The sequence below is a fragment of the Sander vitreus genome, chromosome 4, assembly GCF_031162955.1.
Source record: "Sander vitreus isolate 19-12246 chromosome 4, sanVit1, whole genome shotgun sequence".
Lineage (NCBI taxonomy): Eukaryota > Metazoa > Chordata > Actinopteri > Perciformes > Percidae > Sander > Sander vitreus.
Genome location: NC_135858.1, coordinates 35,592,945 through 35,605,444, shown reverse-complemented (window position 1 = coordinate 35,605,444; position 12,500 = coordinate 35,592,945). Strand labels below are relative to the sequence as shown.

The following is a 12,500-nucleotide window of genomic DNA, read 5'->3' as shown; positions in this document are numbered from 1 at the left end:
TGAGATGCGTCTGCCGCCATTTCGGGACGGATGTCCGACCCGCTTGACCATGAAGACTCATAGAAAATAAAAGACTTTTGTGCTGCTTTTGGATGCTCATGCAAAAGAAGCACCAAACTAAAGTAACATGGAAGAATATTTCACAGATTATAAAAAAGGTATTTTACAATATTTAAGAGTTACGAACGTGTGAATTTGGGTAGTATCCGACATAAACTTAAGTGACTGTCCTTAATTATCACGGCTTAAAGCTGCGTACTGTTATTATCTACACAAGGTAAGGTATTTTGGTATGAAAACCCGCATTTTTAATTTAACAAAGTATCCTGCATCATAGATACATATCTGGCAAAGTAAATCACTTAAAAAATTGGTTGGAAATTCAGCGAGAAATTATGATTTTAACTGTGGATAGACCTTCTGCCTCGATAGACATACTGTATATGCATTACGATGTGCAGCATGTCTGTCCCAACACACCGGCCAATGCGGTATCTACGTATATATATATATATATATATATATATATATATATATATATATATATATATATATATATATCTCTGGCAGGTAGCAAAGAAATGTGGGACAAAGAGCGAGAGATGGAGAAAGGACAGTTTCTGCCCTTCACTTTGAAGGAAGATAGTTGATCAAACCTAAAATGGGAAGATCAACACTGATCAAAGCGTTCTTTTTTCAGCCGACTGAGGCCGAACTCCCCACTTTGCAACAGACATTACTCTTCACACTCAAGTGGACTATCAGACTGCATACCAAAGGCTGTTACACACTGTTAAAGACTATACAGACAAAGATAAACTCACGGATGTGATGCTCTTTAACGCCCACTCACTAAAACTTGTTAGTAATGTTGATGTTGGTTGCGATTAGCGAAGATTAATCTGAGAGACGCCAAAAACAACCAAAGACACTTTTGGAATAAAGGGCAACTTCATTTTTTCTTTTTCAACCTGGACCCTAAATTCCTATGTTTTTGTGTCTAAGTGACGGATGAGAACCAAACTCTTTGAAATTGGTCCAGTATTGAGCCAGAACACTGTAACCGGCAGCTGTGGACCATGCTGAAATGTAACCCAATAAGAGATAGACCTTTTTGTTTAAGAGAAACATCCTTTTCGTTTAACATGAAACAGCCCCGAAATCACTATCACCAAACCTACCAGACTCCATGTAAGTAATCAGTACTTTTAGCGTGTATAGAGTCATAGCTTCACATGTAAATGGGTGAATTAAGAGTTTATTTCAACCAAACTAGAGTGGTGATTGTTGGATCGGGAGCATGCCTATGTTCCCACATTTCTAAGATTTTTTTCAAAATTAGGCCCTATGTTCCCACAGTTCCCACATTTCTCAGATTTTCTTTCCAAAATTAGTCCCTATGTTCCCACATTTCTCAGATTTCTTTTTCCAAAATTAGGCCCTATGTTCCCACATTTCATTTTTCATAAATTTGTATCAGATTGTATTCCCCTTTCTCCCTATTTGGTAGCCAATTACACCCAACCTATTATCCAGTAGCAATGGACTACAGATGGAATGTAACCCTAACACTAAAATAGGGCCTAATTTTAAGAAAAATCTTAGAAATGTTGGAACATAGGGCTGTGGGAACATAGGGCTGACCCCGTTGGAACAGTGGAAAGACGAACCAAGACGGCTATTTGATTTATTTTGTTTCTGTCCACTTTGAATGAAGTGTGTTTTAGGATGATAAAATTATTCTTTATTTACATGGAGTCTGGTGGGTTTAGCGACAGCAATTTCGCAGAAACATTTATGTGTCAAAAAAAGGATCTTACTCTTTAACTAAAAGGTCTATCTCTGTAGGGATCCTTTCCATAATGTTGTCACTTAGAATAATAATCTGAGCCTGTCAGCGGCAAAACAAGCACTTTTGTGGATGTAAATTGAAGGTGCACAATTGCCCATTAACGTTACATTGTTGTCCTCATCACTCACCCCAAGACAAAAACATGGGAAAACCAGGTTGAACAAAAGTAACCAAAGTTACCCTTTCAAGTTCTGATCTCATATTCGACTCAAACAGAAAAGATGTTCACTTTTCTTTCTTCAGATTTGTATCTATGTTCTGATTTGGTGTACAAAGTTTGCGTGTAACAGAAACATTAATGAATTATACTCGAAAATGCCCTTTTTTCCAGCACTTATCTGCCATTGTGCCTTTTCCCCGTTCACGTGTACGATGAAGAGTAATTTGTGTGTCTTATCCAAGGCTTTTTATGAAGCATGTAAAGAATTTCTTATGTATAAATACAGGCCAGTGATGGAGTGCTAATCTGACCTGCTCCAAATGTGGGAAAGTTGCATAAACTACTCTTCAATAAAAAAAATGTCTAATTGACTGAGCTCCAAACTCCTATCTGTCTGAACCTCTGCCCCCCCACAGACTCTGTAGACTAAACTATTGAAGGAATTCATAAGATTTTCAGATGCCAAATCACAATTTAACTCGAGAATAACCCTTGGGTTTTAAGGTGTTGATGTGGTCCGCTGTAAAACCTTCTGCAAGTTTGGTTGAAAGTTAGAAGAAGAATGAGTATTAATTAATTCACACACACACACACACACACACACACACACACACACACACACACACACACACACACACACACACACACACACTATTTAACTCGAGAACAACCGTTGGGTTTTAAAGTGTTGTTGTGGTCCGCTTCAACAACTTCTGCAAGTTTGCTTGAAATTTAGAAGAATTAAGAGTTATGAGAAGAAGTATGAGTATTACTGTTAATTAATTGCCTCCAGGAACTTTGGATTTCATGTTTGTAGAAAAGACAAATTAAACATTTGTGTAATAATGGCTAACGAAAATGTTCGCCAAAATGCTGTCCGTTTATAATCCCAAAAAATCACTCGCCAAAATGTAACCTATCTTTGGAGCGTTATACCATGAATTCCTTAGGTCTTGTAGTTTCATACAGACTATTAATCGATATTCGATATGACATATAGATATAACATCCTTAAGCGTCTGTATGGAAGGCACTGGGCAGAGCAGCAGCGCGGCTCGCGTGTCACAGAAGCATACATTTTATAACCCCACCCAGAATCTTTTCCTAAACTTAACTGTGCCGTTCTTGTACCGCATGTCATTTTACGCGATGGGGGAGTGAGAATACATTTTATAACCCCACCCACCATCTTTTCCTAAACGTGACTGTCCCGTTCTTGCGCGCATGTCAGTCAGTACGTCCCGACCCAGAGCGTCAAAAGTGATGTCAAGAGTCCCGATGCTAAAGGAGACTTTTAGCATCAATAACAAACGCCAAAGGACGCTCTTTTAGCATGAATAACAAACGCCAAAGGATACCAAGAGTCTCGATGCTAAAGGAGACTTTTAGCGTGAATAACAAACGCCAAAGGACGCTCTTTTAGCATGAATAACAAACGCCAAAGGACACCAAGAGTCCCGACGCTAAAGGAGACTTTTAGCATCAATAACAAACGCCAAAGTACGCTCTTTTAGCATGAATAACAAACGCTAAAGGACACCAAGAGTCCCGATGCTAAAGGAGACTTTTAGCATGAATAACAAACGCCAAAGGACACCAAGAGTCCCGACGCTAAAGGAGACTTTTAGCATCAATAACAAACGCCAAAGGACGCTCTTTTAGCGTGAATAAAAAATGCTAAAGGACACCAAGAGTCCCGACGCTAAAGAAGACTTTTAGTGTGACTAACAAACAGCAAAGGCACCTGACCAAGCATCTGTATTTTTACGCGATGGGAGAGTGAGAATGTGTTGCAACACAAGGAACAAAAATTAAAAATATCCCCAAATAATCTGCACAGTGTTATAAACACGATTTACTACACGGGCAAGTTAAACCGGGAAGAACGTAACATGCGTCATTCCCTTAAAAACAACCGTTTAATTCTTTTAAAGGGGCAGCACACTAACGCAAAGTACATAAATATGCACTTCTGGCAAATGGAGATGAGAGAGATGAGAGTATATTCAGTTATTTGTTCCGAATTTATCATGCACCAAGTTTTGGTTTCCGTAGCGGCCGCCGTACTTCCAGGCGCTTGTTGTGTTGCAGCCGTGGAGCACAGTAAGCGGAGCTCTAAAGTGCGGCTTTATTTTACGTTGGAAAAACCTGTTAAAACTGTAAACCACCATTGAATCAAAATACAATTTACCTCTCATCTGTGAAATAAGCATGTGGCCCGTTTCAACTCCACACCTCAAAGAACCGAACTCGAGAATCGATAAGAACTGGAATTGAAAAGAAGAATCTGAATTGTTAAAATCGAAATGATACCCTGGCTGGGATGAGGATCTGCACCTCTAAATCTGAGGCCATGGTTCTCAGCAGGAAACCGATGGAGTGCCTACTCCAGGTAGGGAATGAGTCCTTACCCCAAGTGAAGGAGTTCAAGTACCTTGGGGTCTAGTTCGCAAGTGAGGGGACAATGGAGCGGGAGATTGGCCAGAGAATCGCCACAGCGGGGGCGGTATTACACTCACTTTATCGCACCGTTGTGACGAAAAGAGAGCTGAGCCAGAAGGCAAAGCTCGCGATCTACCGGTCAGTTTTCGTTCCTACCCTCACCTATGACCGAAAGAACGAGATCCAGGGTACAAGCTGCCGAAATGGGTTTCCTCAGGACGGTGGCTGGCGTCTCCCTTAGAGATAGGGTGAGAAGCTTAGTCAGCTGTGAGGACCTCGGAGTAGAGCCGCTGCTCCTTTGTGTCGAAAGGAGCCAGTTGAGGTGGTTCGGGCATCTGGTAAGGATGCCCCCTGGGCCCCTCCCTAGGGAGGTGTTCCAGGCACGTCCAGATGGGAGGAAGCCTCGGGGAAGACCCAGGACTAAGTGGAAGCATGTCCAGCTGGGAGGAAGCCTCGGGGGAGACCCATGACTAGGTGGAGGGACGTCCAGCTGGGAGGAGTTCTCGGGGAAGACCCAGCACTAGGTGGAGGCACGTCCAGCTGGGAGGAAGCCTCGGGGGAGACCCAGGACTAGGTGGAGGGACGTCCAGCTGGGAGGAGGACTTGGGGAAGACCAGAGGTGTAGTCTATGTGATACGCAGGTATACGGAGTAGACCCACTAAGAAAGGTCAAGGATATTAGTATACCCACTTACAAAAACGCAAGGATACCGTTACGTAACATTGATTGTTTTGTGAGAGAACTTTCACACGTACGTTCATAAATTCAGCCCGTCTGTGTTGCGAGTGGCCTAGGAACAACAACACTGCGCAAATTTGAAATTAACAAATGTGAATCACTAAAATAGCTAGATATATGAATTGAAAGCAAATTTAAACTACACTCTTTCAGTGTGTTTTGGTAAGCCTGCCCCTGAAGCTATACTGCTGCTTCAGATGACACTGCAGCAGACGTTAACGTTACAAAAACTACAGAAAATTAGCCAGATGAGGTGGATGCTTTATGTTACAAAAAACCCATGGTGTTATCGCTCTGGGACACGTCGCTCTGGGACGGGCGAGTCTAATGCTGGGAGGGAAAAAATGACAGTATAATCACTACAAAACACTAGACTACACCACTGGGGAAGACCCATGACTAGGTGGTGGGATCATATCTCCACCCTGGCCTGGGAATGCCTTGGGATCCACCAGTCAGAGCTGGCTAATCTGGCTCGGGAGAGGGAAGTTTGGGGTCCCCTGCTGGAGCTGCTGCCCCCGGGACCCGACCCCGGATAAGCAGACTACGATGGATGGATGGAAAATGATCCAACCCAACCCAACCCTAATGGTCAGTCTACCTTGGATGTTTTAGACATAACGGATAATATTCGAAATTCTTACAATACAACCTGATAATCTGTAAATCTCTATAGAAAACTACAGCGTCATTGTTGCTATGTAACAAAGAAGAAAAGCAGCAACACTTCTTTGTCTGTGTTTGATACAGTCAGCAGCGAGCGCACCTGTCCGCCTGCCCCCCTCGCAAAACTCCTCAACCGTTGGACGGAACCATCTGCGCTGAGCCAATTGCTTGTTTCTCTTGGAGACGGAGTGATGTAAGCATTTCCTTTAATCAAAGCTGAGGCATGCCAGTGGTATCCCCCCCCCCCCCTCTTCTCTCTCAAAACCTGAACTGACAGGGCAAAGGAGAAGAGAGGCTGAGCAGGACTGGACTCAAACAACTTTACAGAATTCAGCTGCTGTAGCTCCAAAACCAGCAATCTTAGATTAAACATTACAAACTTCAGACCCTTTGAGGAAATAGTTAGTTAGTTAACCGTCTGGATAGATGTATTAAGACAGACTTTAAAGACAGGAGCTTGGGAATATCAGCGCTATTCAGTTTGCGTTTGAACCCCAGAGAAGCTCATTTGTCATCAGGAAAACAAGTTGAATTTGGAAAATTATTTTTGCAAATGTCCAGGAGGAAACATGTCCTGCAGCAGCTGCCGAGCCCCCTTTTTTTCCTCTCATTAACACAAAATAAAACAGTGGTGGAATGGTAACTAAGTACATTTACTCAAGTACTGTACTTGAGTACAAATGTCTTTTCTTTTCATGCCACTTTCTACTTCTACTCCGCTACATTTCAGAGAGAAATATTGTACTTTTTACTCCACTACATTCATCTGTTACAGCTTTAGTTACTAGTTACTTTAGTTACTCCACTACTTCATCTGTTACAGCTTTAGTTACTAGTTACTTTACACATTAAGATTTCTGCACACAAAACACATGTAGTTTATAAAATCTGATGTTTTATTCTAAAGTAAACTAGCCAACAATATAACGGCTACAAGTCCAGCTGAGATATTAGACCATTAAACACACAACTGGTTGGATCCTTTACACTTTCTACACTTTTCTTTACTTTTAATACTTTAATTTTCCTGATGATACTTAAAGACTTTTACTGAAGTAACGTTTTCAATGCAGGACTTTTACTTGTAACAGAGTATTTTTACATTGTGGTATTAGTGTGGCATCTGAATACTTCTTCCACCGCTGCACTACAAACTTATTATAAGTCAAACTGTACTGCTGCAACAGTTTTTATTATCACTTCTAAAGATGAAGCATAAACACACTTATTTTTTGTTTATCGTTGCTTTGAATCAAATGAAAAGTATGTGTTGAAAGGCGGTGATTTATAGTGCTTGTGATTTGTGTGTTGGTTAACAATCAGCTCATTCTTTTCTTCAGATGTTGGAAGGAACCTGTTCACTCAGACCTGACAGACTTAAATTTAGCTGCGTACAACAAGTTCCACATAAGAAGTATTCACCGTGTTATTCTTTTCTCAGTCTGAGACCAGCTTAAAAAACCCAAGGCCGAACCCTGGGATGAATGTCCATGTCAACATATTGCTCCTTTAAAAAAATTACTTTATTTAGAAAGATACACTGTAAACTTTTGATGTAAATTTACAGCCAAAATCTCGATGGCCCGCTCATTCGGGCATTGCTGTTTTGTTGTATGGTATCATAGCAACGACTACGACTCACAGCGCTGACGGATTATGTCCAGTTCAAAAACCACTGCAGGGGAGTGAGGAGGGGGCAGTTGGAGCATGCGCAGACAGCTTAAACCGATCATAGCCCGTTTAAGGTGTACATGGAGGAATCCTCCGGTTACTGAAGGAGTTAGTTTTTTAAACTGCATTTAAACACACTGAATGTTACCTACCAAAGTTCATTTTTAGCCGCATTGGGCGGGTTGGCAGGTGTCAATTTAAAGGTCCCGTGGCATGAAAATGTCACTTTATGAGGTTTTCTAACATTAATATGAGTTCCCCCAGCCTGCCTATGGTCCCCCAGTGGCTAGAAATGGTGATAGGTGTAAACCGAGCCCTGGGTATCCTGCTCTGTCTTTGAGAAAATGAAAGCTCAGATGGGCCGATCTGGAATCTTCTCTTTATGACGTCATAAGGGGAAAGGTTACCTCCCCTTTCTCTGCTTTGCCCACCCAGAGAATTTGGCCCACCCATGAAAAAGAGACATCATGGTTTTCAAACGAGCAAAGTGGCAGTTGGTCAAGGCCACTAAGGCCTATATAAAAGAGACTTCAGATACAGTATTAGGGGACCACTAAGGTCAATATAAAAGAGACTTCAGATACAGTATTAGGGGACCACTAAGGTCAATATAAAAGAGACTTCAGATACAGTATTAGGGGACCACTAAGGTCTATATAAAAGAGACTTCAGATACAGTATTAGGGGACCACTAAGGTCTATAAAAAAAAGAGACATCAGATACAGTATTAGGGGACCACTAAGGTCAATATAAAAGAGACTTCAGATACAGTATTAGGGGACCACTAAGGCCTGTATAAAAGAGACTTCAGATACAGTATTAGGGGACCACTAAGGTCTATATAAAAGAGACTTCAGATACAGTATTAGGGGACCACTAAGGTCTATATAAAGAGACTTCAGATACAGTATTAGGGGACCACTAAGGTCTATATAAAAGAGACTTCAGATACAGTATTAGGGGACCACTAAGGTCTATATAAAAGAGACTTCAGATACAGTATTAGGGGGACCACTAAGGTCTATATAAAAGAGACTTCAGATACAGTATTAGGGGACCACTAAGGTTTATATAAAAGAGACTTCAGATACAGTATTAGGGGACCACTAAGGTCTATATAAAAGAGACTTCAGATACAGTATTAGGGGACCACTAAGGTCTATATAAAAGAGACTTCAGATACAGTATTAGGGGACCACTAAGGTCTATATAAAAGCATCCAAAGAGCACCATGTCATGGGACCTTTAAACTAACAAACACAAACAACTGAGAGTCACTGGCTCTCTCAGCTTGGTGTGGCCACTTAATGCTTCTCCCTCGTTACAGCGGAGGAGTGATGTCATCAACACTGGCACACTCCTGAGGAGAATCACAACACGAGACCAAGACATCGTTATGCACACACCAGGGCCACGTTCAGCCCGGACAAAACGTAGAAACACATTAAGTAATTAAAGGTGCAGTAGGTGAGACTGATAAAACTAACTTTCTGTCATATTTGCTGAAACTGACCCTATGTTCCAGTAGAACTATATGAAGCAGGTCATTTAAAAAATGTTTGCCTGTAGTGTGATTTGCAAAAAATCCACCGCTCCCTGTTCAGATGCACCAATCAGGGCCGGGGGGTGTCTAACTGTGTGTCAATCACTGCTCATGCACACGCATTCATTCTTCCTTGTGGGGTGGAGGGGCTTAAGAGACCGTTTACCTTTAATGGAAAGGGGGGAGGGACTGAGAAATTGTTGATGTTCAAATGTTTTGGCTAAGTCCTGGATCTTCACAATCATACCTAAGGCACCTTTAAGAGCAGTGGGCAGCCATACTGTAGTCCGGCATCCGGAAACTAACTCCAGTTGTAATGCCAGTACCTGAGGGTAATAGCAGATGGAAACATGCAAACTCCACACACGCCGCCCAGACCGGGAATCAAATTCTGCAGCGCCTACTGGCTGTGAGACAACAGTGCCGAAACACACACAGAAAACAATAGTGGATGAATTAATGATTTTATTTTTAGGACTGAATGCATGGATGCATATGGAAGTATGAACGATTGTAAGGCATGTTTGGTAGAACAGAAGAATGTAGGAAGGATGGCTTTTTTTTGCACAAGTAGCCTATAGAAAATGGTAATTTGCAATTTGCACAGCTCTTTGAGTATTCTAGATGTTCAATGTACATTTGTCTCTAACTGTTTTAACCCTGTTTGTTGTGTGTCTCTGTTGTAACTCTTGCAGCAATTTCTCTGTAACCAAATGAATTTCTCCATTGGGAGACTAATAAAGATACTTTGATACGTTGATACTTTGACTTTGCTCAAGCATCAGTTGAGCAAATTTACACGAAAGGAGGCAGGTTGGTTGAATTTTCCAAGCTAGAGTTAACTCTTGTATTGTCTTCCCGTTGACCACGTAACATTTTGTTGTCCTTTTTCCAGGTTTTTTGTCACTATTTCTAACGTTTTAGTTGATTTTTTCCAGCAGTTTTTTTTGTTTTTGTCGATTTCTTTTCTCACGTTTTTGAAGAACATTGTTTTTTTTCAACGTTCTTTTGTCAGTTTTTTTCTTCTTCAACTACGATAAAATTAAATAAACACCCAAATTCAGTAAAAGTAGTGAACTGATCATTTCTTTGACTTGTGAAGAGTAATGGTTGTATGGAACCATCCACGTTATTTTCTTTGACAATTTTGTTGAAAGAAACCCACATTTCTGAAATGGAAACTATTTTTAAAAAAATGGGTCAAATTTGACCCGAGGACGACAGGGGGGTTAAGAAAACAAGTCTAAAAAAGGTGTTTTCTTAACAGGAATTTCACCCAGGAGGCCGGCGTTCGAGTTACATTTGGAACTACAAGTAACAGCAAGCTTTTTTTTTTAACTTAACTAACAGTTGAGCGTCACGTGCGTAACCTTCAGGAAGTTAGGTAACGTCTGATTTTAACCAAACCACCATCTTTTTCTAAACCTAACCAAGTAGTTTCTGTGTCCATGTCTTACCAAATTGCAACAGTTTCACAATGTTAACGTGTTTAAAACACCGTTACATTTAGGTATGAGGAAGTGTTGATCTCTTGCTTTAGAAAACGCTAGTCTGGCTTTGCCAGACCTTCCTCCACAGCACTGCAAAGGAAGGTCTGGCTAGTGCCACACAGCATTCCTGGATGGGAGAAAAACGTGCTCTGGTTTATTGGCATTTCTTTAAACCAATCAAAGTCGTCTTGGGCGGGGCTAAGCTCCGGAAGGAGCCACGGTGCCTCTGCTAAATAGTTTTGGTGGAACATGTGTACGTTCAAAAGTAGTTTTAGTCGTGCAACAGAAAACTCCGATTGGACAGATAGTCTAGCTAGCTGTCTGGATTTACCCTGCATAGATCTGAGGAGCAGTTAACCATAGTCCTCACAAATCCACCAGAGGTTAGACCGCCAACACAGAGACAGAGGAAGGAGACGGACATCCGGACGAATTTCAGGCGGCACCGGAGCAATCCCGGAAGTGAACATCATGGATATAGACTAAGGAAACGCTAACTGGGGTTTTATTAAAGGGTAGCAACAAACGACCAATGTGATATTTTTTCACTGAAAATTAGGCCCTATGTTCCCACATTTCTAAGATTGTTCTTAAAATTAGGCCCTATATGTTCCCACATTTCTAGGACATTTTCAAAATGAGGTCTTGTGTTCCTACATTCCTCTTCAATTTAAGCCCTATCCTCCCACAAGATCTTTTAAGGTTAGGTTTGGGGGATAAAATCTAATACACATTTATGAAAAAGGAAATATGGGAACATACAGTCAGGTCCATAAATATTGGGACATCGACACAATTCTAATCTTTTTGGCTCTATACACCACCACAATGGAGTTGAAATGAAACGAACAAGATGTGCTTTAACTGCAGACTTTCAGCTTTAATTTGAGGGTATTTACATCCAAATCAGGTGAACGGTGTAGGAATTACAACAGTTTGTATATGTGCCTCCCACTTTTTAAGGGACCAAAAGTAATGGGACAATTGGCTGCTCAGCTGTTCCATGGCCAGGTGTGTGTTATTCCCTCATTATCCCATTTACAAGGAGCAGATAAAAGGTCCAGAGTTCATTTCAAGTGTGCTATTTGCATTTGGAATCTGTTGCTGTCAACTCTCAATATGAGATCCAAAGAGCTGTCACTATCAGTGAAGCAAGCCATCATTAGGCTGAAAAATCTAAACAAACCCATCAGAGAGATAGCAAAAACATTAGGTGTGGCCAAATCAACTGTTTGGAACATTTTTAAAAAGAAAGAACGCACCAGTGAGCTCAGCAACACCAAAAGACCCGGAAGACCACGGAAAACAACTGTGGTGGATGACCGAAGAATACTTTCCCTGGTGAAGAAAACACCCTTCACAACAGTTGGCCAGATCAAGAACACTCTCCAGGAGGTAGGTGTATGTGTGTCAAAGTCAACAATCAAGAAGACTTCACCAGAGTGAATACAGAGGGTTCACTACAAGATGTAAACCATTGGTGAGCCTCAAAAACAGGAAGGCCGGATTAGAGTTTGCCAAACAACATCTAAAAAAGCCTTCACATTTCTGGAACAACATCCTATGGACAGATGAGACAAAGATCAACTTGTACCAGAGTGATGGGAAGAGAAGAGTATGGAGAAGGAAAGGAACTGCTCATGATCCAAAGCATACCACCTCATCAGTGAAGTATGGTGGTGGTAGTGTCATGGCGTGGGCATGTATGGCTGCCAATGGAACTGGTTCTCTTGTATTTATTGATGATGTGACTGCTGACAAAAGCAGCAGGATGAATTCTGAAGTGTTTCGGGCAATATTATCTGCTCATATTCAGCCAAATGCTTCAGAACTCATTGGACGGCGCTTCACAGTGCAGATGCACAATGACCCGAAGCATACTGCGAAAGCAACCAAAGAGTCTTTTAAGGGAAAGAAGTGGAATGTTATGCAATGG

The 12,500-nt window shown here is 41.4% G+C and overlaps 1 protein-coding gene across 1 annotated transcript in view; it reads left to right on the top strand.

Annotated features, from left to right (window-relative positions):
- The window catches only part of gdf5 (growth differentiation factor 5), a 15,503-nt gene extending 13,115 nt beyond the window's left edge, over positions 1 to 2,388 (top strand). The window contains exon 2 of the mRNA XM_078249484.1: positions 1 to 2,388. This exon is cut by the window's left edge and continues 1,021 nt beyond it. The gene's annotated coding sequence lies outside the window, so the exon portion shown is untranslated.
- The last annotated feature ends 10,112 nt before the right edge of the window (positions 2,389 to 12,500 follow it).